Below are 23,620 nucleotides of genomic sequence, written 5' to 3' on the forward strand. Positions count from 1 at the left end.
GAAATCACTCGTAACCTGGTGCAATGGTTCACACCTGTAATCCCAGCACTTTGGGAGGCCGAGGCAGGAGGATTGCTTGAAGTCAGGAGTTTGAGACAAGACTGAGAAACACAGCAAGACCCCATATCTATAAAAACATTAAAACTTAGCTGAGCGTGGTGTCATGCACCTGTAGTCCCAGCTACTCAGGAAGCTGAGGCAGGACGATTGCTTGAGCCCAACAGTTGGAAGCTGCAGTGAGCTATGATCACACCATTGTACTCCAGCCTGGGCAACAGAGGTCTTTAAAAACAAAAAATCAATAACGTGTAATAATCTTTTTTTAAAGCTCCCTAACAGGATGTGTGGCAGGTTCCTGCGGCGGCGGCTGCTAGCGGAGGAGAGCCGGCACTCCACCCCTCGTGGGATGCCTCCTGCTTCCCGTGCTCCTGGGATTCTGCCTTGTGCTGCTGGCTGCCAGTGGGCCTGGAGTCTATGGCGATGAGCAGAGCAAATTCGTGTGTCACACCCAGCAGCCGGGCTGCAAGACTGCCTGCTTCAATGCCTTCCACCCCCTCTCCCCGATGCATTTCTGGGTCTTCCAGGTCATCTTGGTGGCTGTACCCAGCGTCCTCTACACAGGTTTCACTCTGTATCACGTGATCTGGCACTGGGAAGAATCATGAAAGGGGAAGGAGGAAGAGGACACCCTGATCCAGGGAGGGGAGGGCAGCAGAGATACCCCAGGGGCTGGAAACCTCAGGCTGCTCTGGGCTTATGTGGCTCAGCTGGGAGCTCAGCTGGTCCCAGAGGGGACAGCGCTGGGGTTGCAGTACCACCTGTATGGGTTCCAGATGCCCAGCTCCTTTGCATGTTGCCAAGAGCCTTGCCCGTATAGATTAACCTGCACCTTTTCTCGCCCCTTGGAGAAGATCATCTTTCTAAAAGCCATGTTTGGGGTCAGTGGGTTCCATCTCTTGTTCACTCTTTTGGAGACTGTGCTTCTGGGTCTGGGAAGACTGTGTAAGCCCCTGCGGAACTTCCTGGGTGGGGCCTCTTCCTCCAGCCACGCCCTGGCCCTGAGCAGCAAAAGGAACCTCCAGCAGACACTGTGAGCCATCCATCGGCCTGGTCAGCCTTGTTCCATTTCAGAGACCATGTGCCCCACAGCCCCAGTGACTAGGGGTGACATTTCCTGACCTCCCCCACCTGTGGATATGGCCAAGTCGAGGTACCGGTTAACCAAAGGAGCTGAAGGAGTGAAGGACCAGCCATCCCCTAATACGCAGGATGGTTATACTGATTATGTCAAATTGAAAACTTTGGAGAAACTGCTCTCTCAGAAAGCAATAACTGGGCCAGACACGGTGGCTCATGCCTATAATCCCAGCATTTTGGGAGGCCTAAGCAGGTGGATCACTTGAGGTCAGGAGTTCAAGACCAGCCTGACCAACATGGTGAAACCCCGTGTCTACTAAAACTACAAAAATTCTGGGCATGGTGGTGGGCATCTGTAATCCCAGCTACTTGAGAGGCTGAGGCAGAAGAATTGCTTGAACCTGGGAGGTGGAGGTTGCAAAGAGCCGAGATCATGCCACTGCACTCCAGCCTGGGTGACTCTGTCTCAAAAAAATAAATAAATAAAATGCTGGTGTTCCTTAGGACTGTGTTGCGGGCCCTCTCTCTCCCCATTCCACACCCTCACTCTCCCTGGATAACTTTCCCTTTGTCTATAGCTCCAGCCACCACGTCCTTGCGGATGACTTCCCAGTGCAGATCCCCAGTCTGGGCTGCCTCTCGAGTTCAGGCTTGAAATCTTGTCGTTCGGCCAGGCGCGGTGGCTCACGCTGTAATATCAGCACTTTGGGGGTCGAGGCGGGCAGATCACCTGAGGTCAAGTGTTTGAGACCAGTCTGGCCAACATGGTGAAACCCCGTCTCTACTAAAAATACAAAAAATTACAGGCACGGTGGTGCGTGCCTATGATCCCAACTACTTGGGAGGCTGAGACCGGAGAATCGCTTGAACCCCAGAGGCAGAGGTTGCAGTGAGCCGAGATCGCACCATTACACTCCAGCTTGGGCGACAGAGACTCCGGTCAGATGCCTCCTAGGCTCAGGCACCTGCTCTGGGAGCAGTGGGCTTCTCTGGATCCTTGAGCACCTAATCTTTATGTGCAGCATCGTAAAACACACTGTGCGGATCAGTGTCAGATTTCCTTCTTAAGCTAATAGAACAGAATGCAGCTTTCAGGATTCAGGAAAGATTTTTCTGCACAGGCAACTCAGTTGCAGTTGCGTACTATTGCCACCAGAGGACACTATGATCCTGCTAACATGATGAAAGGCTCTCCCAGCGGATTTAATAACAATCCTAGCAATTTTTTATTTTTTATTTTTTTCTCGCTCCGTCACCAGGCTGGAGTGCAGTGGTGCCATCTCGGTTCACTGTAACCTCCGCCTCCCGCCTCCTGGGTTCAAGCGATTCTCCTGCCTCAGTCTGCTGAGTAGCTGAGATTACAGGCGCGCACCACCATGCCCGGCTAAGTTTTCTATTTTTAGTAGAGACGGGGTTTCACCATGTAGACCAGGCTGGTGGGTGATCCGCCCATCTTGGCCTCCCAAAGTGCTAGGATTACAGGGGTGAGCTACCGCGCCTGGCCTTAATCTACGTTTCATCTCTGTGGTTTTGCTTTTTCTGGTCATTCCATCTATGTTGAATAATACAATACATGGCATTCTGTGCAAGGGCAATTGGTTCCATGCTTAGTCCCACCGGATGGTAGATGTTAACAAACATTTACTGATAAGTTGTGGCCTCTCCAACAAGGAGACCAATGAGGCTGTCTCCTTCAAAAGCATCTCAGCTCTGTTTTGGGGCTTTGAGTCGAGTGTTTTTTTTTTTCAAGCCAGATTTTACGTTGTTCGCAGACACACTCACAAGCCTTGCTGGACCAAAGGAAAAAAACGAGTTAGCCTGGGCACAGCGGCTCACACCTGTAATACCAACACTTCGGGAGGCCAAGATGGGTGGATGGCTTGATGCCAGGAGTTCGAGACCAGCCTGGTCAACATAGCAAGACCCCATCTCTAAAAAATAAAATAAAGTACATATACTAGCAATGATGCATAACCAAAAAAAAAAACAAACAAGTTAATATTGAAATGTCATGTTTGCCCGCACCCCAAATAAGCACTATAACCTCTTGTTATTCGCTTCTCATGCAACCAGTCTTCTGTTCTCTGTGAGTCTTTGGGAAATGAGGAGCATGATCTTCTAGCAGTAAAACACCTGTAGAGAATCGCCTTATGTTTTTTGTTTGTTTATTTGTTTGTTTGGTTTGGTTTGGTGGTTTTTTGGTTTTTTTTTTTGAGATGGAGTCTCGCCCTGTTGTCCAGGCTGGAGTGTAGTGGCGAAATCTCGGCTCACTGCAACCTCCACCTCCCTGATTCAAGCAATTCCCCTGTCTCAGCCTCCCAAGTAGCTGAGATTACAGGTGCACACCACCATGCCGGCTAATTTTTTTGTATTTTTAGTAGAGATGGGGTTTCACCATGTTGGCCAGACTGGTCTCGAACTTCTGACCTCAGGCAATCCGCCTGCCTCAGCCTCCCAAAGTGCTGGGATTACAGGCATGAGCCACTGCACCCGGCCTCCATGTTAATCACTCTTTCTGATTTCAAATAACTCATTATCCCCATGAACTTATGGATTTGTTTTTCCTCTTCATCCACAAAATTCTCTAGAGAAGTCTCCTTTGTCATCTCTTGGCTGTGCTTTCTATCTCACCAGTTATCTTTCTCCAAAGAGCTTCCTCTGCAAAGAAGCTTTGTATGTGAAGACCATGTGGGGGCTGAATCAAGACCAAGCTTCACAACCTAAAAGTAGTTCACAAAGCTTCCTTGCTTCTATTCTCTGCAAATCTGTAAACTCTTCAGCTGACTCAATTTCTCTCTTTAGCCTTCAGATATTTTATTTTATTTTATTTCATTTCATTTCATTTGGACAGAATCTAGCTCTGTCACCCAGGCTGGAGTGCAGTGGCACCATCTTCGCTCACTGCAACCTCCCCCTCACAGGTTCAAGCAATTGTCCTGCCTCAGCCTCCTGAGTAGCTGGAATTACAGGCGTGAACCACCACGCCCAGCTGATTTTTTTTTGTATTTTTAGTAGAGACAGGGTTTTGCCGTGTTGGTCAGGCTGGTCTGGAACTCCTGATCTCAAATGATCCCCCTGCCTTCACCTCCCAAAGTGCTGGGATTACAGGCGGGAGCCGCTGCACCAGCCGATTCTATTTTTAATTTTATTGAAGAAGCGCTATACTATTTCTCACGGGGGCTGCACCATGTTATGTTCCCACCAGCAATGCACAAAGATTCCAATTTGTCCACATCCTCACCAAACACCTGCTATTTTGTTTTGTTTTGTTGGTGGCGGTGGTGGTTTTTTGTGTTTGTTTGTTTTTAGTACAGGGAGAGTATCCCTAATCCAAATATCTGAACTCCAAAAGTTACAAAACCAGAACTTGAGGGCCATCATGGCACTCAGAGAAAATGCTTATTAGAGCATTTCAGACTTAGGATTTTGGGATTAGGGCTGCTCAACCAGTAAAGCAAATATTCCAAAGTCAAAAAAAAATCTGAAATCTGAAACATTTCCGGTCCCAAGCATTTCAGATAAGGGATATTTAAACTGTAGCCATCCCGACGAGTGTGAGGCATCTTCTCGGAAATCTTGCACACTATTTTGTCTGCTTTGATCTGTCACGTGTTTCCTACCATTTTGAAAGCATAACGATTTTTATCAGTGTTCACTTCTGATGAGAGGCAGTCCAGGCAGTGCAAAGGGCACAAATCGTGGTCCCACAAGTCCTGGCTTCTGACCTGGATCACTGTGAGACCCTGAGCAAGCAAGAACTTGCTCCAGGCCTCAGTTTCCTTGGTCTCTGGGGGAAGCCAGGATGATAATCAGCCATGCTCCAACCCCTCAGCTGAAACTCAGGCCCGGAGGCATTGTAAATGGGGATTTCCTCTTCCACACGTGAGCCGCTGAATTCGATTCCTTCCTTCCTTCCTTCCTTCCTTTCTTCCTTCCTCTCTTCCTTCCTTCCCTCTCTCCCCCCTCCCTCCCTCCGTCCTTCCTCCTCTCTTCTTCCCTCTCTCCTTTCCTTTTTTTTCCTTTTTGAGATGGGGTCTCACTGTGTTTCCCAGGCTGGAGTGCAATGGTGCAAGCACAGCTCACTGCAGCCTCTGACTCCAGGGCTCAAGTGATCCTTCCACTTAAGCCTCCCGAATAGCTGGGACTACAGGTGCGCCCCACCACACCCGGCTCTTTTTGTTAATTCTTGGTAGAGGCCGGACGCGGTGGCTCACGCCTGTAATCCCAGCACTTTGGGAGGCCGAGACAGGCGGACCACGAGGTCAGGAGATCGAGACCATCCTGGCTAACACGGTGAAACCCCGTCTCTACTAAAAATACAAAAAATTAGCCGGGTGGGGTGGCGGGCGCCTGTAGTCCCAGCTACTCAGGAGGCTGAGGCAGGAGAATGGCGTGAACCTGGGAGGCGGAGCTTGCAGTGAGCCGGGACTGCGCCACTCCACTCCAGTCTGGGTGACAAAGCGGGACTCCATCTCAAAAAAAAAAAAAAAAAATTCTTGGTAGAGACCAGGTCTTGCTCTGTCGCCCAGACTGGTGTCGAACTCCTGGCCTCAAGCGATCCTCCCACCTCGGCCTCCCAAAGGACTGGGATTACAGGCATGAGTCACCGCGCCCAGGCTTTTCTCCCTTTTGACTCATTTTGAGGCCCCTGTCGTACGGTCTTCCAGTATAGGGAACCACCGAGATGCGGGCCCTCCGAAGTCCTAGAGAGGGCGCCTTGGCCGCCTACACCCGCCGCACTTCCGGCCTTTGTGGGCCGCAGCGACAGCGGTCTGCGGTTGTCAGTGCTGTTTGTTGCCGTGACTGCTGTTTGTTCCTGCCAGCGGCTGGGTGTGTAGTTGCTTGGGGCTCCCAGCACGAGGCCTCTGTCCCCAGGCACGCAGCGCCAGTCTCCGGCTGTTGCACCCTGGGCGCCGCCTCTCTCCGGTCCCCCTTTGTTCCCTGAGCCAGCTGGGAAGACTAAAAGGGTGGGGGCTGGGAGCGGCCCGTGGTTCGACCCCTCTTTTCAGGCATCCTTGGAGCATGCAGGCTGCAGATTTCAGGCCGACACGGCTCGCATCAAAATCCATGCTGCTGTCCGTGGCAGCTCATTTTGTTTTTTTTTTTTTTTTTTTTTTTTTTTTTTTTTTTTTTTTTTTTTTTTTTTTTGAGACGGAGTCTCGCTCTGTCACCCAGGCTGGAGTGCAGTGGCGCGATCTCGGCTCACTGCAAGCTCCGCCTCCCGGGTTCACGCCATTCTCCTGCCTCAGCCTCTCCGAGTAGCTGGGACTACAGGCGCCCGCCACCACGCCCGGCTAGTTTTTTGTATTTTTAGTAGAGACGGGGTTTCACTGTGGTCTCGATCTCCTGACCTCGTGATCCGCCCGCCTCGGCCTCCCAAAGTGCTGGGATTACAAGCGTGAGCCACCACGCCCGGCCAGTGGCAGCTCATTTTGAAAACGGCCTGGTAGAAAGTCCAGGTTGTTGAACTGGAAAACGCACTCTGCATCCCTTGCTTGAAGTTTTCATTATTCTCTAACGTGCACTTACCCCCAGTAGAGGGCAAATGAAGATTCAGACAAGAAATATTGCCTTTCCCACAATGGGACACTCCAGCAGGGGTGCCTGTACTGACTTGGGTTAGCTTAAGAGAGAGATGCAGTTGAAAAGCTTGTCGGTAGGGATCAGAGAAGACTTCCACTAAGTGGTGTGTATTCAAAGGAGAGGTAGGAATTGGATAGGTGGGCGACATGCTCCACTATCTAAGAAGAACATTCCAGATGGAGCTCAGGCAAAAGCACAAAGTTCGAAAAGTCAGAAGTGCAGGGGAAGTGGTAAATATTTCGACACCATCCAGATAAATGGTTGTTTGTTTTTGGTTTTGGGGGATGGGGGACAGAGTCTCGCTCTGTTGCCCAGGCTGGAATGCAGTGGCACGATCTCGGCTCACTGCAACCTCCGTCTCCCGGGTTCAAGCGATTCTCCTGCCTCAGCCTTCCCAGTAGCTAGAATTACAGGCGCCCGCCACCAAGCCCAGCTAATTTTTGTATTTTTAATAGAGACAGGGTTTCGCCATGTTGGCCAGGCTGGTCTCGAACTCCTGCCCTCAGTGATCCTCCCACCTCAGCCTCCCAAATTGCTGGGATTACAGGCGTGAGCCACCGTACCTGGCCCCATCCTGATAAATGTTTATTCTCTGTCGGGGAGTGGTAGTTAAGATCTGTGTGACCACAGATCACTTCTGCTCAAAAAAGCCAAGCCCCTTAAAAAATAAAGGTTTGTTTTCTAGAAATAGTATAGCAGGAGAACTGACTGCCACTTACTGGCCAATTTATTTAACCTTTCTGACTTTCAAATCCCTTATTTCTAGGGGAATAGCGTTTCTAGGGGGATAGCAGTAATATCTTGCAATAGGGAGGAATGGATTAGGTTAATTTGTATAAAGCATCCACCACAGTGTGTGTGGCAGGTAGTGTTAATACGTCGGAGGTTTATCATTGTTTTTACTGTTAATAATCATTAAAAATGTGATAGTATCCCTTCCCATTATGGAGACTCCTTCTCTGTACAGTAAGCAATGTGGAAAGAGGAAGAGGAGTAAATTCCAGAAAGTGTTAAGAAAGATGTATGTAGAAATGATAGTAACCTATTCAATTCTCACAAAATTTGAATGGGGCATCATACTGTCTCTTATTATACCCATAAAATATCTTGTAGCATTTTTATCTGAGTGAAAGCAAGCATGATAATATATATATAATATATATTTTAAAAAATAAATATACTTTGTAAATCACTTTTTTTTTTTTTTTTGAGACAGGGTCTGGCTCTTTTGCCCAGGATGGAGTGCAGTGGCATGATGGTCTCGGCTGGCAGCAGCCTCGACCTCCTGGGCTCAAGCCTTGGCCTCCCAAAGTGCTGGGATTACAGGTAGGAGCCACCATGCCCGGCCCTCCCTTTCTTTTGTGTCTTTGGATTTGTCTTTGTGGAGAGGGGACCAGGTAGGTCTTTTTCCTCTGAGCAATTATTAAACCTGTGTTCCTTATGAACTGTATTTTTCTGTTTGAAAGCCCCTGCCTGGCACTCAAAACAAGACCAAAGTTGATACAGTTGGGCAAACTACTCAAAACTATATATATTTGCAATCAAAACTTCAAGAAAAAGCAATAACAATCCTCATTAAAGATGTTAGCACAGGCTGGGCGCGGTGGCTCACGCTTGTAATCCCAGCACTTTGGGAGGCCGAGGCGGGCGGATCACGAGGTCAGGAGATCGAGACCATGGTGAAACCCTGTCTCTACTAAAAATACAAAAAAATTAGCCGGGCGTGGTGGCGGGCGCCTGTAGTCCCAGCTACTCAGAGAGGCTGAGGCAGGAGAATGGCGTGAACCCGGGAGGCGGAGCTTGCAGTGAGCCGAGATTGCGCCACTGCACTCCAGCCTGGGTGACAGAGCGAGACTCTGTCTCAAAAAAAAAAAAAAAAAAAAAAAGATGTTAGCACAGGCCAGGTGTGGTGGCTCACGCCTGTAGTCCTAGCACTTTGGTAGACTAGTGCAGGAGGATGGCTTGAGCCCGGGAGTTCCAGAGCAGCCTGGGCAACATGGCAAAACCTCGTCCCTACTAAGAAAATAAACAAAAATTCGCTGGGTATAGTGGCACACGTCTGTAGTACCAGCTACTCAGGAGGCTGAGATGGGAGGATTACCTGAGCCCAGGAGTTTGAGGCTGCAGTGAGCTGTGATCACATCACTGCACTCCAGCTGGGTGACGGAGGAAGACTCAGTCAAAAAAAAAAGAAAAAAAAAAGGTAGGAGCTTTCCTCAAACATCTTCTCTGTCCATTCATATGTCTGTGTTGTAACTGAATCGCAGGGTTCAGTCACTTGCTATTTGCAGAGTCTGATTAACAAGAGCAAAGTGTGGTATAAAGTGACCTTTTTTTTTTTTTTTTTTGAAACAGAGTCTCGTTCTGTCACCCAGGCTGGAGTGCAGTGGCACAATCTCGGCTCACTGCAACCTTTGCCTCCCGGATTCAAGCGATTCTCCTGCCTCAGCCTCCTGAGGAGCTGGGATTACAGGCGCCTGCCGCCGCGCCCGGCTAAGTTTTCTATTTTTATTAGAAAGGGCGTTTCACCATGATGGCCAGGCTGATCTCAAACTCCTGACCTCAGGTGATCTACCTGCCTCAGCCTCCCAAAGTCCTGGGATGTCAGGCGTGAGCCACCACGCCCGGCCAGTATCTGTAGCTCTTAACCCTGGGTCAGTTTCTCCAGAGTAACACCTTCCAGTCTCCTTCCTGAAAAGTCCAAGCCCAGCCGCCACTCTATACCAACAGAAGTAAAGACTTAACCATTGAAGGTGGGAGAAGGAAGGCTAGGGCTGCCCATCCACGGTGGGTCTGAGATCCCACACCCCTCAGGCCAGCAATCAGACCCCGTTGGCCTGAGGAATACCGGGCACAGTTGAGGGTGTGGATGCTACAGAGAAAACAAGAGGATTAAATAGATGTTTACCTCCTGAATGGTGAGACCCTCCCTCATCCTTGCTCAGATGGCTACTTTTATCTAGAACAGGAGACAGCAAACTTTTTTCTATAAAGGGCCAGATAGGCAGGACACAGTGGCTCACACCTGCAGGAGGTGAGAGGATCACTTGAACCCAGGAGACAGAGGTTGCTGTGAGCCAAGATCGTGCCACTGCCCTCAACCCTGGGTGACAGAGTGAGACCCCATCTCAAAAAAAAAAAAAAAAAAAAAAAAACTAATTTTTGTCTGTAGGCGTAAGGGTTGCTGGCTGTTTCTCCCTCATGCAGCCTCCAAGATGTACTATGGAAATTTAGATATTTATGAATTGCTTTGCAATGGAAAAGGTAGTAACAGCAACTCCGAGAGTTCCTGCCAAGTTCTACCCCGAGTGGAACAAGTTGCTGATTGTTCCCTTCCCTGGATTTTAACCAAGGTGATAAATACAGTGGGAGGAGATATCTGGCAGAGGTAGAAGCTTTGACTCCAGACCTTGAGCTTGTTTTTTCCCTTTTGCTTTTTTTTTTTTTTTCTTGAGACGGAGTCTCACTCTGTCACCCAGGCTGGAGTATAGTGTTGCAATCTCGGCTCACTGCAACCTCTGCCTCCCCAGTTCAAGCGATTCTCCTGCCTCAGCCTCACAAGTAGCTGGGATTACAGGCGCCCACCACCACCCCCGGCTAATTTTTGTATTTTTAGTAGAGACGGGATTTTACTATGTTGGTTAGGCTGGTCTCAAACTCCTGACGCCAAGTGATCCGCCCGCCTCCCAAAGTGCTGGGATTACAGATGTGAGCCACCGTGCCCAGCTGATCTTGAGCTTATTGAAGTCAGAAACTTTGTCCCTGAGCAATAAAAATAGTTTTTTTGTTTTCTTCTTCTTTTTTTTTTTTGCCTTTGGGTTCAAGTGATCCTCCTGCCCCAGTCTCCCAAGTAGCTGGGACTATAGGTGCATGCCACCACACCTGGCTAATTTTTTATATTTCGTAGAAACAGGGTCTTGCTGGCTGGGTGCAGTGGCTCATGCCTGTAATCCCAGCACTTTGGGAGGCTGAGGCGGGTGGATCACCTGAGGTCAGGAGATCAAGACCAGCCTGACCAACATGGCAAAACCCCGTCTCTACTAAAAATACAAAAATTAGCTGGACGTGGTGGTACATGCCTGTAATCCCAGCTACTTAGGAGGCTGAGGCAAGAGAATCACTTGAACCCAGGAGGTGGAGGCTGCAGTGAGTCGAGATTATGCAATTGCACTATAGCCTGAGCAACAAGAGCAAAACTCTGTCTCAAAAAAAAAACAAAAACAGTGTCTCGCTTTGTTGCTCAGGCTGGTCTTGAACTCCTGGCTCAAGTGATCCTCCTGCCTCGGCCTCCCAAAATGCTGGGATTACAGGTTTGAGCCACCACCCCGCCCCCACCTTTCTGAGCCGCAGGGGCACAATGGGGGTTTGGAATACAAAAGAGCTGTTCCTGCTACTTACACATGCATATTTTTGAGCAAGTCAGTTCTCCTAGCTAAGTCTTAATGTCTTTATCTCTAAAATGGGGATAATCCACCCTACCTCATTGGGTATTTGTGTAGATTCATAAAATAACAAGTAAAAATTCCAGTCATATCAAGGGTGTTCAAAAAATGGCAAATATTATCATTCTGATTTATCTAGACAAGGAAACTCCAAGATGTTAAGGCATCATCCAAAGGACACGAAGCTCATTAGGGGTAGGAGCAGGAATACAATTTGTTTTCTTGACTCTCCAGCTAATATTCTTGCTTCTAACCTGTACTACTTGAAAAGGAGGCTTTAGTTCTTTTTATTGTATTTATTTATTTATTTATTTATTTTGAGATGGAGTTTTGCTCTTGTCGCCCAGGCTAGAGTGCAATGGAACCCTCTCACCTCACTGCAACCTCCACCTCCAGGGTTCAAACAATTCTCCTGCCTCAGCCTCCCGAGTAGCTGGGATTACAGGCGCGCACCACCATGCCTGGCTAATTTTTGTATTTTTAGCAGAGACGAGGTCTCACCATGTTGGCCAGGCTGGTCTCGCCTGACCTCGGGTGATCCACCTACCTCGGCCTCCCAAAGTGCTGGGATTACAGGCCTGAGCCACGACACCCGGACTTTTTTTTTTTTTTTTTTTTTTTTTTTTGAGAAAGAGTTTCTCTCTTATTGCCCAGACTGGAGTGCAATGGCACCATCTCGACTCACTGCAACCTCCGCCTCCTAGCTCAAGCAATTCTCCTGCCTCAGCCTCCAGAGTAGCTGGGATTACAGGCGCCCACCACCAGGCCCGGCTAATTTTTTTAGTAGAGACAGGGTTTCACCATGTAGGTCAGGCTTGTCTCGAACTCCTGACCTCAGGCGATCCACCCGCCTCAGCATCCCAAAGTGCTGGGATTGCAGGTGTGAAGCACTGCACTTGGCCCCCCCTCCTTTTTTTTTTTTTAAACCACGTTTGAATTGCTAAGGTAAGAAAAGTGTCAGGGCTGCAGGATGTTAGGAAATAAAGGTTCTCCCCTTTTCTTTCTTTTTTTAGAGACAGGATCTCGCTCTGACACCCAGGATGGAGTGCAGTGGCGTGATCATACCACACTATAGCCTACAACTCTTGGCCTCAAGCAATCCTCCTGCCTCGGTCTCCCAAGTAGCTGGGACTATAGGCACATGCCACCACGCTCAGCTAATTTTTGTATTTTTTGTAGACACAGAATCTTCCCATGTTGCTCGGGCTGTTCTCAAACTCCTGGCCTCAAGCAATCCTCCCGCCTCAGCCTCCCAAATTGCTGGGATTACAGGTATGAGCCACCATGCCCCACCCCAGTTCTCCCGTTTTCTAACACCACCCTCCCTACCACCTTGGTTTCTGCTGCAGACAACAGGCCCCCTCCTCACGGCCAGACTTTGAGCAAAGCTGGCTTTTCTGTACCGAATGGTACAGGAGGTATTGGCAAGCACCACTCCGGCCCCACCTTTGCCCCTCTTCCCCACTCTTCCCCCATCCATCTCCACTCCCAGTCTCACCCCCTCCGGATGTAGGCTCTCTTCCCCTGAGCAGAGCTGCTCTTCCTGGGCAGTTACAAAGATTCTTTGTAATGTGTTTACAGGAGGAGGGGGTGAGAGCGGGGCCTGGCTGTACTGATGGGCCCACCAGTCCTGTTTACATAAGCAGAGAAGGAGCCGAAACAGATGGCCCTGTAGCTCAGGGACCTAGATTAAACACATAACCAAAGTCCACAGCCCTGTGCCCCAGCCGCCCAGTTTCTAGGCTACACCACACAGAAGCAGCATGGAGGAGCCTCTTGACCCAGGGAGGGTTGTTGACTTGGCTGGGTGAGAGATGTTTGCACAGGGAGGGAGCTAGCAGGGCCATCTGGCTGTTCTCCTGCTAAGCGCTGGGCATTTGCAGGTCAGGCACCCTCAGGATTCCAGGGCCCCTGGGAAGGCAGCCCCAGCCAATACTGTTTCTTCTTTGGGGAAATTTCTAAAACATTGTTATTTTTACATTTTTCGCCCAGTAATTATACCCAACCCAAATAAACTGTGAAGTTTTATTTTGCAAGGTGGTGAGAAATGAGGTTCTCTGTATTTAAAACATGGCGATGGCTGGCACCTAAAAGTCCTCTGCAGTTTACAAAGCATTGCCACCTCCACAATGTCATACCATCCTCAGAGTAGCTAAGTGGGTAGCTATTGCCAAAATCATCCCTATTACAGATAAGGGAGTCAAGACTTAGAGAGGTCAGGTCATGGCCGGGCGCGGTGGCTCACGCTTGTAATCCCAGCACTTTGGGAGGCCGAGGCGGGCGGATCACGAGGTCAGGAGATCGAGATCACGGTGAAACCCCGTCTCTACTAAAAATACAAAAAATTAGCCGGGCGTGGTGGCGGGCGCCTGTAGTCCCAGCTACTCGGAGAGGCTGAGGCAGGAGAATGGCGTGAACCCGGGAGGCGGAGCTTGCAGTGAGCCGAGATTGCGCCACTGCACTCCAGCCTGGGGGACAGAGCGAGACTCCGTCTCAAAAAAAAAAAAAAAAAAGAGAGGTCAGGTCATTTGCACAAACCACACGCCCAACAAGAGTTACTCCAAATTTTACACCTCTTCTACTCTGACATCTTCCTCTCCATTGGGCTGTAAAATAAGGCAAGAAGAGAGCTTGTTCCAATACATAATCGCCTTGCAGGTGGCCCCCAGGAGAGAGAGTCACATCTCATCTCAGACATGCTGGAAGCCAAAGTGCTCAGCCTCAAGGGGCACCGTAGAGGGCCCTGTGGTCCAACAGCAGGGCGTTCCCAGCACGCCACTCAAAGCCTTACGTGGAGAGGCCAGGCACAGTGGCGCACACCTGTAATCCCAGCACTTTAGGGAGGCTGAGGCGGGTGGATCACCGAGGTCAGGAGTTCGAGACCAGCCTGGCCAACATAGCAAAACCCTGTCCCTATTAAAAATATAAAAATTAGCCGGGTGTGGTGGCAGGCACCTGTAATCCCAGCTACTTGGGAGGCTGAGCAGGAGAATCGCTTGAACCTGGGAGGCGGAGGTTGCAGTGAGCTGAGATCGCCCCATTGTGCACCAGCCTGGGCAACAAGAATGAAACTGTCTCAAAAAAAAAAAAAGAGAAAAGAAATAAAAAGCCTTAAGTGGAGAGACTGAGCCCCCAACTATGTGAAACTACATGAAACATACACAGAGCATCCCACCACTAACTGAAATCCTGGAGACAAGAAAGGGAACATGTTTAGAATCACAGAAACTTTCCTCCAAGTTTGTTTCCTCTTGTCTCCTCTTGGGCTGTGTCTCCCCGCATTCAAACCTGTACAATCTACCTGAAGCCGTTACCTGAGTCCCAATTAGTACTCTATCTACTTTCTCCTAGTTCTTTTTTTTTTTTTTTTTTTTTTTTTTTTGAGACGGAGTCTTTCTCTGTCCCCCAGGCTGGAGTGCGGTGGCGCGATCTCGGCTCACCGCAACCTCCACCTCCTGGGTTCACGGCATTCTCCTGCCTCAGCCTCCCGAGTAGCTGGGACCACAGGCGCCCGCCAACACGCCCGGCTGATTTTTTTGTATTTTTTAGTAGAGACAGGGTTTCACCATGTTAGCCAGGATGGTCTCGATCTCCTGACTTCGTGATCCACCCGCCTCGGCCTCCCAAAGTGCTGGGATTACAGGCTTGAGCCACCGCGCCTGGCCTTCTCCTAGTTCTTTATCCTCCCTTTTAGAACCCAAAACACCAAACCTACCCAAAAGGCATCATCATTCCATCTTCTTCGCAGCCTTTGTCTCTCTGCCTCTTTTGTTTGTTTGTTTGTTTGGTTTGGTTTGGTTTGAGACAGGGTCTCACTCTGTGGCCCAGGCTGGAGTGCAGTGGCACGATCATGTCTCACTGCAGGCTCAATCTACTGGGCTCAAGCGATCCTCTCACCTCAGCCTTCTGAGTAGCTAGGACCACAGGCACGCACCACCACACCTGGCTAATTTTTTAAATTTTTTGTAGCGACAAGGCCTCAGTATGTTACCCAGGCTGGTCTCGAACTCCTGGTCTCAATGATCCTCTCACATTGGCCTCCCAAACTGTTGGGATTACAGGTGTGAGCCACCAGTCCCGGCCTGTCTCTGTCTCTTAACCCCAACTCTACTGCTCCATCAAAATAGCTTTGCCCAGTTTCACTGATTAGAACTTCTCTGCCACCCAAAGGTCCCAGCTCTGCTCCCATCACCCTTAGTCCAGCCCCAGCATCTGGCTCAGCCACCAGGTCCTCCTGGGCTTTTCTTTCTTGTCACTGTCAAATCCTGGTTCCCCTGCCTTCTCCTCAATTTATGTATTTATTATTTACACACACACACACACACACACACACACACATATATACACACACACACATACATATATATATATATATATGTTTTTTTTTTTGAGGCGGAGTCTCGCTCTGTCGCCAGGCTGGAGTGCAGTGGCGTGATCTCAGCTCACTGCAACCTCCGCCTCCCAGATTCAAGCGATTCTCCTGCCTCAGCCTCCCGAGTAGCTGGGACTACAGGCGCATGCCACCACACCCAGCTAATTTTTGTATTTTTAGTAGAGACCGGGTTTCATCATGTTGGCCAGGATGATCTCAATCTCTTGACCTCGTGATCTGCCCGCCTCAGCCTCTTAAAGTGCTGAGATTACAGGCGTGAGCCACCGTGCCTGGCCTTTTTTGTTTTGTTTTGTTTTTTAAGACAGAGTTTTTGCTCTTGTTGCCCAGGCTGGAGTGCAGTGGCGCAATCTTGGCTCACTGCAACCTCCACCTCCCCGGTTCAAGTGATCCTTCTGCCTCAGCCTCCCGAGTAACTGGGATTACAGGTGCGCACCACCACGCCTGCCTAATTTTTAAAATATTTTTAGTAGAGACAGGGTTTCACCATGTTAACCAGCCTGGTCTTGAACTCCTGACCTCAAGTGATCCACCCGCCTTGTCCTCCCAAAGTGCTGGGATTACAGGCATGGGCCACTGCGCCCAGCCTGTATTTTATTTATTTTGAGACAGAGTCTCACTCTGTCGCCCAGGCTAAAGTGCAGTGGCACAATCTCTCCTCCTCCCGGATTCAAGTGATTCTTGTGCCTCAGCCTCCCAAGTAGCTGAAATTACAGGCATGTGCCACCACGCCTGGCTAATTTTTTTGTATTTTAGTAGAGATGGGGTTTCGCCATGTTGGCCAGGCTGGTCTCGAACTCCTGACCTCAAGCGATCCACCTGCCTCAGCCTCTCAAAATGCTGGGATCACAGGCGTGAGCCACCATGCCCGGCCCCAACCCCAATTTATTCTTTAGTGATCACCTTTCTATAACAATTGTATGACTGTGTTTTGCAGCTTTTAAAATAGTTTTACGCAAATGTATATAGAGGTACCTTCATACAGAGTCTCATTTACAAGTTAACTTCGCCTCCCCGTAGGATCTGTGTTCATTTCCTGCCTAAACTGCTAAACATGGCTTGTTTGTTTTTTTCTGTCTTCATCTTCAATGTGCCTGGATTCTTCCTGCTGTCATGCTTTTAACCAACCTACATTCAGGTCTTTCATTACCTTCCTGATAAAGAGCTATTTATAAGTTTTCAGTACTCTTTCTACTTTGAAGCCCTGACTTCTCTTCCCCCCATCAAAAAATTTTAAGTAGCCCTCTCCTTTCTCCTTCTTTATTCTCTCTCTACGGTCACTGTTTTTTTGTTGTTGTTTTTGTTTCATCTGTTTGTTTGTTTTTGAGATGGAGTCTCACTGTGTTGCCCAAGCCGGTCTCAAACTCCTGGGCTCAAGCCTCCTTCCACCTCAGCCTCCCGAGTAGCTGGGATTACAGACATGAACAACCACACTGGCTCTTCTCTCTCTATATTCAGCACCACCATAGATTGTTTTTTGTTTTTTTGGGTTTTGTTTTGTTTTGTTTTGTTCTGTTTGAGACAGAGTCTGTCTCTGTTGCCCAGGCCAGAGTACAGTGTACAGTGGCGCGATCTTGGCTCACTGCAACATCTGCCTCCTGGGCTTAACTGATTCTCATTCCTCAGCCTCTGGAGTGGCTGGGAATACAGGCATGCATCACCACACCCGGCTGATTTTTGTATTTTTAGTAGAGATGGGGTTTCACCATGTTGGCCAGGCTGGTCTCGAACTCCTGACCTCAAGTGATCCACCTGCCTCAACCTCCCAAAGTGCTGGGATGACAGGCGTGAGCCACGCACCTGGCCCACCATAGATTGTTAAAATCAGACTGTGACTCCTGGAACCAGATACTAGAAGGATCGTGTTGCAGGTAAATGACAGCTTACTTCCTGGCCACTGCCCTGGGCTGCCTGGATATGTTTGCACATTCACCCTGCGCTGCCTTATGCCATAGGCCCCTCGGAGCAATGACAGTTCTTTTCGTTTATAAACTATTCAGATATTTAGAAGAAGTTCCAAGTTGGTCCAGCTGCTCTCCAGATTCCAGCCTAACTCTGAGATGTGTCCCTACACTGTATGTTCTCTGTCCTCTTACATTTGTCCTGTACCAACGGCAAAACTGGGGAGGCCCTGCTAGAAATGACTCCCAGTTTGCATGTGATGGAAACCCCAGGGATCACAGAAGTTTGAGCATTGCGTGCTAGGGTTGAATCCCAGGATTTCAAAGAGAGTCATGCAAAATTTATAGAGTGTGAGCCAAGAGCAGTGGCTTTTTTTTTTTTTTTTTGACAGAGTTTTTGCCCTTGTGGCCCAGGCTGGAGTGCAGTGGTGCTATCTCGGCTCACTGCAACCTCCACCTCCCGGGTTCTCCTGCCTCAGCCTCCTGGGTAGCTGGGACTACAGGTGTGTGCCACCACACCGTGCTTATTTTTTGTATTTTTTTTTTTTTTTTTTTGAGATGGAGTCTCGCTCTGTCGCCCAGGCTAGAGTGCAGTGGCGCGATCTCAGCTCACTGCAAGCTCCGCCTCCCGGGTTCACACCATTCTCCTGCCTCAACCCCAAGTAGCTGGGACTACAGGCGCCTGCCACCATGCCTGACTAATTTTTTGTATTTTTTTTAGTGGAGACGGGGTTTCACTATGTTAGCCAGGATGGTCTCGATCTCCTGACTTTGTGATCCACCTGCCTCGGCCTCCCAAAGTGCTAGGATTACAGGCATGAGCCACTGAGCCCAGCCAATTTTTTGTATTTTTAGTAGAGATGGGGTTTCACCATGTTAGCCAGGATGGTCTCTATCTCCTGACCTCATGATCTGCCCACCTTGGCCTCCCAAAGTGCTGGGATTACAGGCATGAGTCACTGCACCCGGCCTCATAAGTCAGGTTTTATAAGCATAGGGTAATGAGAGTGATTGGCTCTTGAAATGAGGTGATGCCAGGAGGTGTAATCTGACTGAGTCCTGTCATGGGGTGATGTCAGCACTCAATCTGATTGGATCCTGGATCCTGCCATGTGGTGTCCACTTCCTAATTCAGTCCCCCTCTTCAGTCCGAGCACTTAGGTTCCGCCCTGTGGTTGCATGCTTGGTTCATCTGGGCATGCTCACGTTACCCGACCTTCACCTAGGGGTCCATGGCAACTGAAAAACAACTCACAATTTTGTTACATAAAAGTCGAATCAGATTGATCTGATGCATTTACGCTTCGTGTACTGTAGACAGAGGATGCCCTCTCGTTGGCCCTGATGCAAAGTAGGCGAGCCCCAAAATGGGGCTTAGCCCACAAGGTTTCTTGGCTTTGCCCAGGAAAAAATCCAAGGTCAAGCCAGAGGGAGAAGAAAATTCCTTTATAGAAGAGGCAGTGTTACAACTGTGGTGGTGTTACAGCTCCGTGACTGCTCCTGCAGAGCAGGCAGTAGTATCTCAGGACAGTTTTGCAGTCATATTTATGCCTACTTTTTTGGTTTTTTTTGAAACGGAGTCTTGCTCTCTCCCCCAGGCTGGAGTGCAGTGGCACGATCTCGGCTCACTGCAAGCTCTGCCTCCCGGGTTCACGCCATTCTCCTGCCTCAGCCTCCCGAGTAGCTGGGACTACAGGCACCCACCACCGCACCCGGCTAATTTTTTTTGTATTTTTTTTTAGTAGAGATGGGGTTTCACCGTGTTAGCCAGGATGGTCTCGATCTCCTGACCTTGTGATCCACCCGCCTCGGCCTCCCAAAGTGCTGGGATTACAGGCTTGAGCCACTGCGCCCGGCCTTTTTTGGTTTTTTTTGAGACTGAGTCTCACTCTGTTGCCCAGGCTGGAGTGCAGTGGCACCATCTCTGCTCACTGCAACCTCTGCCTCCCAGGTTCAAGCGATTTTCCTGCCTCAGCCCCACTAGTAGCTGGGATTACAGGTGCGCACCATCACACCCAGCTAATTTTTTGTGGTTTTTTAGTAGAGACAGGCTTTTGCCGTGTTGGCCAGGCTGGTCTCAAACTCCTGACCTCAAGTGATCCACCTATCTCAGCCTCCCAAAGGGCTGGGATTGCAGGTGTGAGTGTAAGCCACCACACCTGGCCTACCTACTTTTAATTACATGTAGACTAAGGGACAGTTAGTGCAGAAATTACTAGGGAAGAGGTAGTAACTTCTAGGTTGTCAGTTCATTGCCATGGAAAGGGGTGGAAACTCCCGGGTGTTGCCATGGCAACGGTAAACTGACATGGCACACTGGTGGGCATGTCTTATGGAAAGCTGCTTCTGCCCTGGCCCCATTTTAGCTAATCCTCAATTTGGTCCACTGTCCAAGCCCCACCTGCAGAGTCAAGTCCCTCCTCCCACCTCAGCACTGCCAGAAAAGAGCTTCAGGATAGAGCCACACATGCCACTCAAGCCCAAGAGTCAGTCAACAGCCCACAGCCCTAAACTCATCTGTGTCCAATGCCAGGCCCTGCAACTGCTGATTTACATGAATCAACTCCATCATGCAAGCCTCATGACAACCCAATGAGGTAGGTGCTGTGTGAATCCTCATTTTACACTTAGAGAAACTGAGGCTCCAAAAGTTCAAGTAACTAGACCAAGAGTACATGGTACAGACAAGATGAAAACCAAGGCCATCTGAGTCCTGCGCCCCTCTACTACACACCATAGCTAGGAAGGATATGGCTTGGGCTGACTTGGGAATGAGGCCACAAGGCTGGGGGGCTGTTTGGTTTGTTTTGATTTGATTTGATTAGGCACCAATGTTCTCATAAACATCCGTATCCAGACGCAGGTGCTTTTGCAGTCATGTGACTGGACATGGGTTAGGACTCTGTTGTCCATGGCTGGAGTCCAAAGCTGAGAACAAAGAAGGAAAAACTTCAGGAGGACACTCCCAGCCCACAGCACTGCACATCAAAGATCCCAGATGCCACCTACGTGACAGGCAGAAACGCTCCCGTGCTTTGCTTGCTCAGCCAGTTTTTCTGCTCCTCAAGTCTGGATGAAAGCAGCAAGAAAGAGAGAAAGGACTTTGTAGAAGCCAAATGCCTTCTGCCTATTGGTGGGGGCTTCCCTCTCCTCCTCCATGGCTGGTTCCCTCGCCCCCTCACCATGAAGACAAGTGAGAATGTCTTCAAAACCTGGGGACAGAGGCTGGGTGCGGTGGCTCTTGCCTGTGATCCCAGCACTTTGGGAGGCCGAGGTGGGCAGATCACTTGAGGCCAGGAGTTCAAGACCAGCCTGGCCAACATGGTGAAACCCCATATCTACTGAAAATACAAAAAATTAGCTGGGCGTGGTGGCGTGCACCTGTAATCCCAGCTACTAGGGAGGCTGAGGCAGGAGAATTGCTTGAACTGGGAAGCAGAGGTTGGAATGAGCCCAGATTGTACGACTGCACTCCAGCCTGCACAACAGAGGGAGACTCCATCTCAAAAAAAAAAAAAAAAGACCTGGGGGCAGGGCGGGCAGGAGTCCCAGTCACCGGGGAGACTCCATATCTACAAAAAACCTCATCCTCAGCCAGGCACAGTGGCTTACACCTGTAATCCCAGCACTTTGGGAGGCTGAGGCAGGCAGATCACGAGGTTAGGAGATCAAGACCATCCTGGCCAACATGGTGAACCCCATCTCTACTAAAAATACAAAAATTAGCTACGTGTGGTGGCACGTGCCTGTAGTCCCAGCTACTCAGGAGGCTGAGGCAAGAGAATCACTTGAACCTGGGAGGTGGAGATTGCAGTGAGCCGAGATCGCGCCACTTCACTCCAGCCTGGCGACAGAGTGAGACTCCGAAAAAACAAACAAACAAACACCTCAACCTCTAGTTGAGCATTATTTTAAATAGGAGACTCTCCCGCCTAGGCAGGTGGCAGGTGATTCAACAAGTCCACTAAGGGGAAGGTGGCCAGGGAGGGGCAGCGGGGCACCAGAGGAGGTCCACGTTCCAGCCATTTGAGTGGCCAAAGGTGCCTGAGTTTCTCACAGATCAAATGGACCCAGAAGCAGGTAGCTGGGCTTGAGCTGTCCAACTGGTGCCTCCACCCAAGAATCTCCGTAAAAGGAGGTTGTGCAGTGCCCTGCTAAGGGCAGAAGGTAGATCGACGGGGACAGGGGACTGAGTAGTCAGCAGGCCCCCAAGGGCCCCTGAGGATTTCATCCCTGAACTCCACAAGCCAGTGTTTGTGTGGCTGACGTACAGTAGCGGTAGACTGTGTTTTCCAAAAGTGACCATGGCAGTGTTTTTGGTCTCACATGCAATTCCAGAACCACACCACTTCCCATCAAAAGGTGGCATCTTGCTAGGCGCTGTGGCTCACACCTGTAATCCCAGGACTTTAGGAGGCTGAGGTGGGCGGATCACCTGAGGTCAGGAGTGCGAGACCAGCCTGGCCAACATGGCCGTCTCTACTAAAAATACAAAAATTAGCCGGGCATGGTGGCAGGCACCTGTAACCCAGCTACTCAGGAGGCTGAGGCAGGAGAATTGCTTGAACCCGGGAGGCAGAGGTTGCAGTGAGCCGAGATCATGTTACTGCACTCGAGCCTGGGCGACAAAAGTGAGATTCTGTCTCAAGAAAACAACAAAAAAAGGTGGCATCGCCAGGCATGGCGCCTGTAAAACCAGCACTTTGGGAGGCCAAGGCAGGTGTATCGCTTTAGCCCAGGAGTTTAAGACCAGCCTAGGCAACATAGTGAGACCCCATCTCTACCAAAAAATAAAATAAAATTAGCTGGGTATGGTGGTGTGCACCTGTACTCCCAGCTACTCAAGAGGCTGAGGTGGAAGGATTGCTTGAACCCAGGAGTTTGAGACCAGCCTGGGCAACATAGTGAAACCCCCATCTCTACAAAAAAAATTTTAAAAATTAGCCGGGCATAGTTGTTCGTGCCTGTAGTCCCAGTTACACGGGAAGATGAGGTTGGAGGATCGCTTAAGCCCAGGAGGTTGAGGCTGCAGCTAGCCATGATTGTACGCCAGCCTGGGTGACAGAGTGAGACCCTGTGTCATAAAGCAAAGAAAAAAAATGGGGGGAACCTATTTTCCCTTCCCTTGAAACTAGGTGTGACTTCATGACTGCCTCAAGGCATTGAATGCAGTGAAAGGGATGTTGGGTGCTTCTAAGATTAGGTTATAAAGGAGATGTGGCCTTCATTCACCTATCCCCTCTGTCTCTCTCTGTCTCCCACTCCACTTCCTTCCTTCCCTTACCTCCTTCCTTCCCTCCCTTCCATTCCCTTCCCTTTCCTTTCCTTCCTTCCTTCACTCCCTCCCTCCCTTCCTCTCCTTCTTTCCTTCCCTCCCTCCCTCCCTCCCTTCCTTTCCTTCCTCCTCTCTCTCGCTGGATACTTGTCCTTGGATCCCAGCCACCATCCTGTGAGGAAGCCCAGACCACATGAAGAGACTACCTGCACGTGTTCAGATCCACTGTCCCAGCTAAGATCTCAGCTGACAGCCAGACCAATCACCAATCTTAGGAGCTGGCGAGCCTTCAGATGGTCCAACCTTTGAGACCCCCCAGAGGAGCCAGGTGGAGGATAGATGAGCCATCCTTGCGGATCCCTTCGCCAAATGGAAGATTTAGGAGCAAAATAAACAATGTTGTCATTGCTTTCACCCATGAAATTGTTGAATAATTTGTTTTGCAGCTTAAGTAGCTGGAACACTGTGTTACAGAGGGAAGAGTAACAACCAGCAGAGAGAGAATAGCCTCACAGCCAGTTAAGTAAGAGATTTTTGACCCTCTCCCTGTGGGTCCACTTTGCCCAACACAACAGAGAAGCCACAGCTTCCAATAGGAAAATAGAGAAGGAAGGTGTCTCCGAGAGTCAGATCACTCACTCCTGCCACCCCAGGGAGAGGGAAGGGGAGGAGGAAAAGCATAGATCACAGTACCCTTCTCACAGCAGGTTCCCCAGCACAGCCCTAGCCAACAGCAAAGAAAACTCAGGCCGGGCACAGTGGCTCACGCCTGTAATCCCAGCACTTTGGGAGGCCCAGGCAGGCGGATCACTGGAGGTCAGGAGTTCGACACCAGCCTGGCCAACATGGTGAAATCCTGTCTCTACTAAAAATACAAAAACTAGTCGGGCAG

The 23,620-nt window shown here is 49.7% G+C and overlaps 1 long non-coding RNA gene and 1 pseudogene across 5 annotated transcripts; both read left to right on the plus strand.

The window, feature by feature from the left end:
* The first annotated feature begins 340 nt into the window (after positions 1-340).
* LOC129490667 (gap junction gamma-3 protein-like) lies at positions 341-1,094 on the plus strand (annotated as a pseudogene).
* A 4,776-nt stretch (positions 1,095-5,870) lies between these two features.
* Positions 5,871-23,146, plus strand: LOC129489630 (uncharacterized). 5 transcript variants are annotated; one of them, XR_010122537.1, is made up of 5 exons: positions 5,885-5,967; positions 7,937-8,046; positions 12,342-12,434; positions 19,849-20,050; positions 22,893-23,146. It is a non-coding gene; the product is annotated as an uncharacterized lncRNA (long non-coding RNA). The 5 variants fall into 5 exon arrangements; XR_008660051.2 differs by having other exon boundaries at positions 5,912-5,967; positions 7,933-8,046; XR_008660054.2 differs by lacking the exon at positions 12,342-12,434 and having other exon boundaries at positions 5,871-5,967.
* The last annotated feature ends 474 nt before the right edge of the window (positions 23,147-23,620 follow it).

This window comes from Symphalangus syndactylus, chromosome 9, assembly GCF_028878055.3.
Source record: "Symphalangus syndactylus isolate Jambi chromosome 9, NHGRI_mSymSyn1-v2.1_pri, whole genome shotgun sequence".
Lineage (NCBI taxonomy): Eukaryota > Metazoa > Chordata > Mammalia > Primates > Hylobatidae > Symphalangus > Symphalangus syndactylus.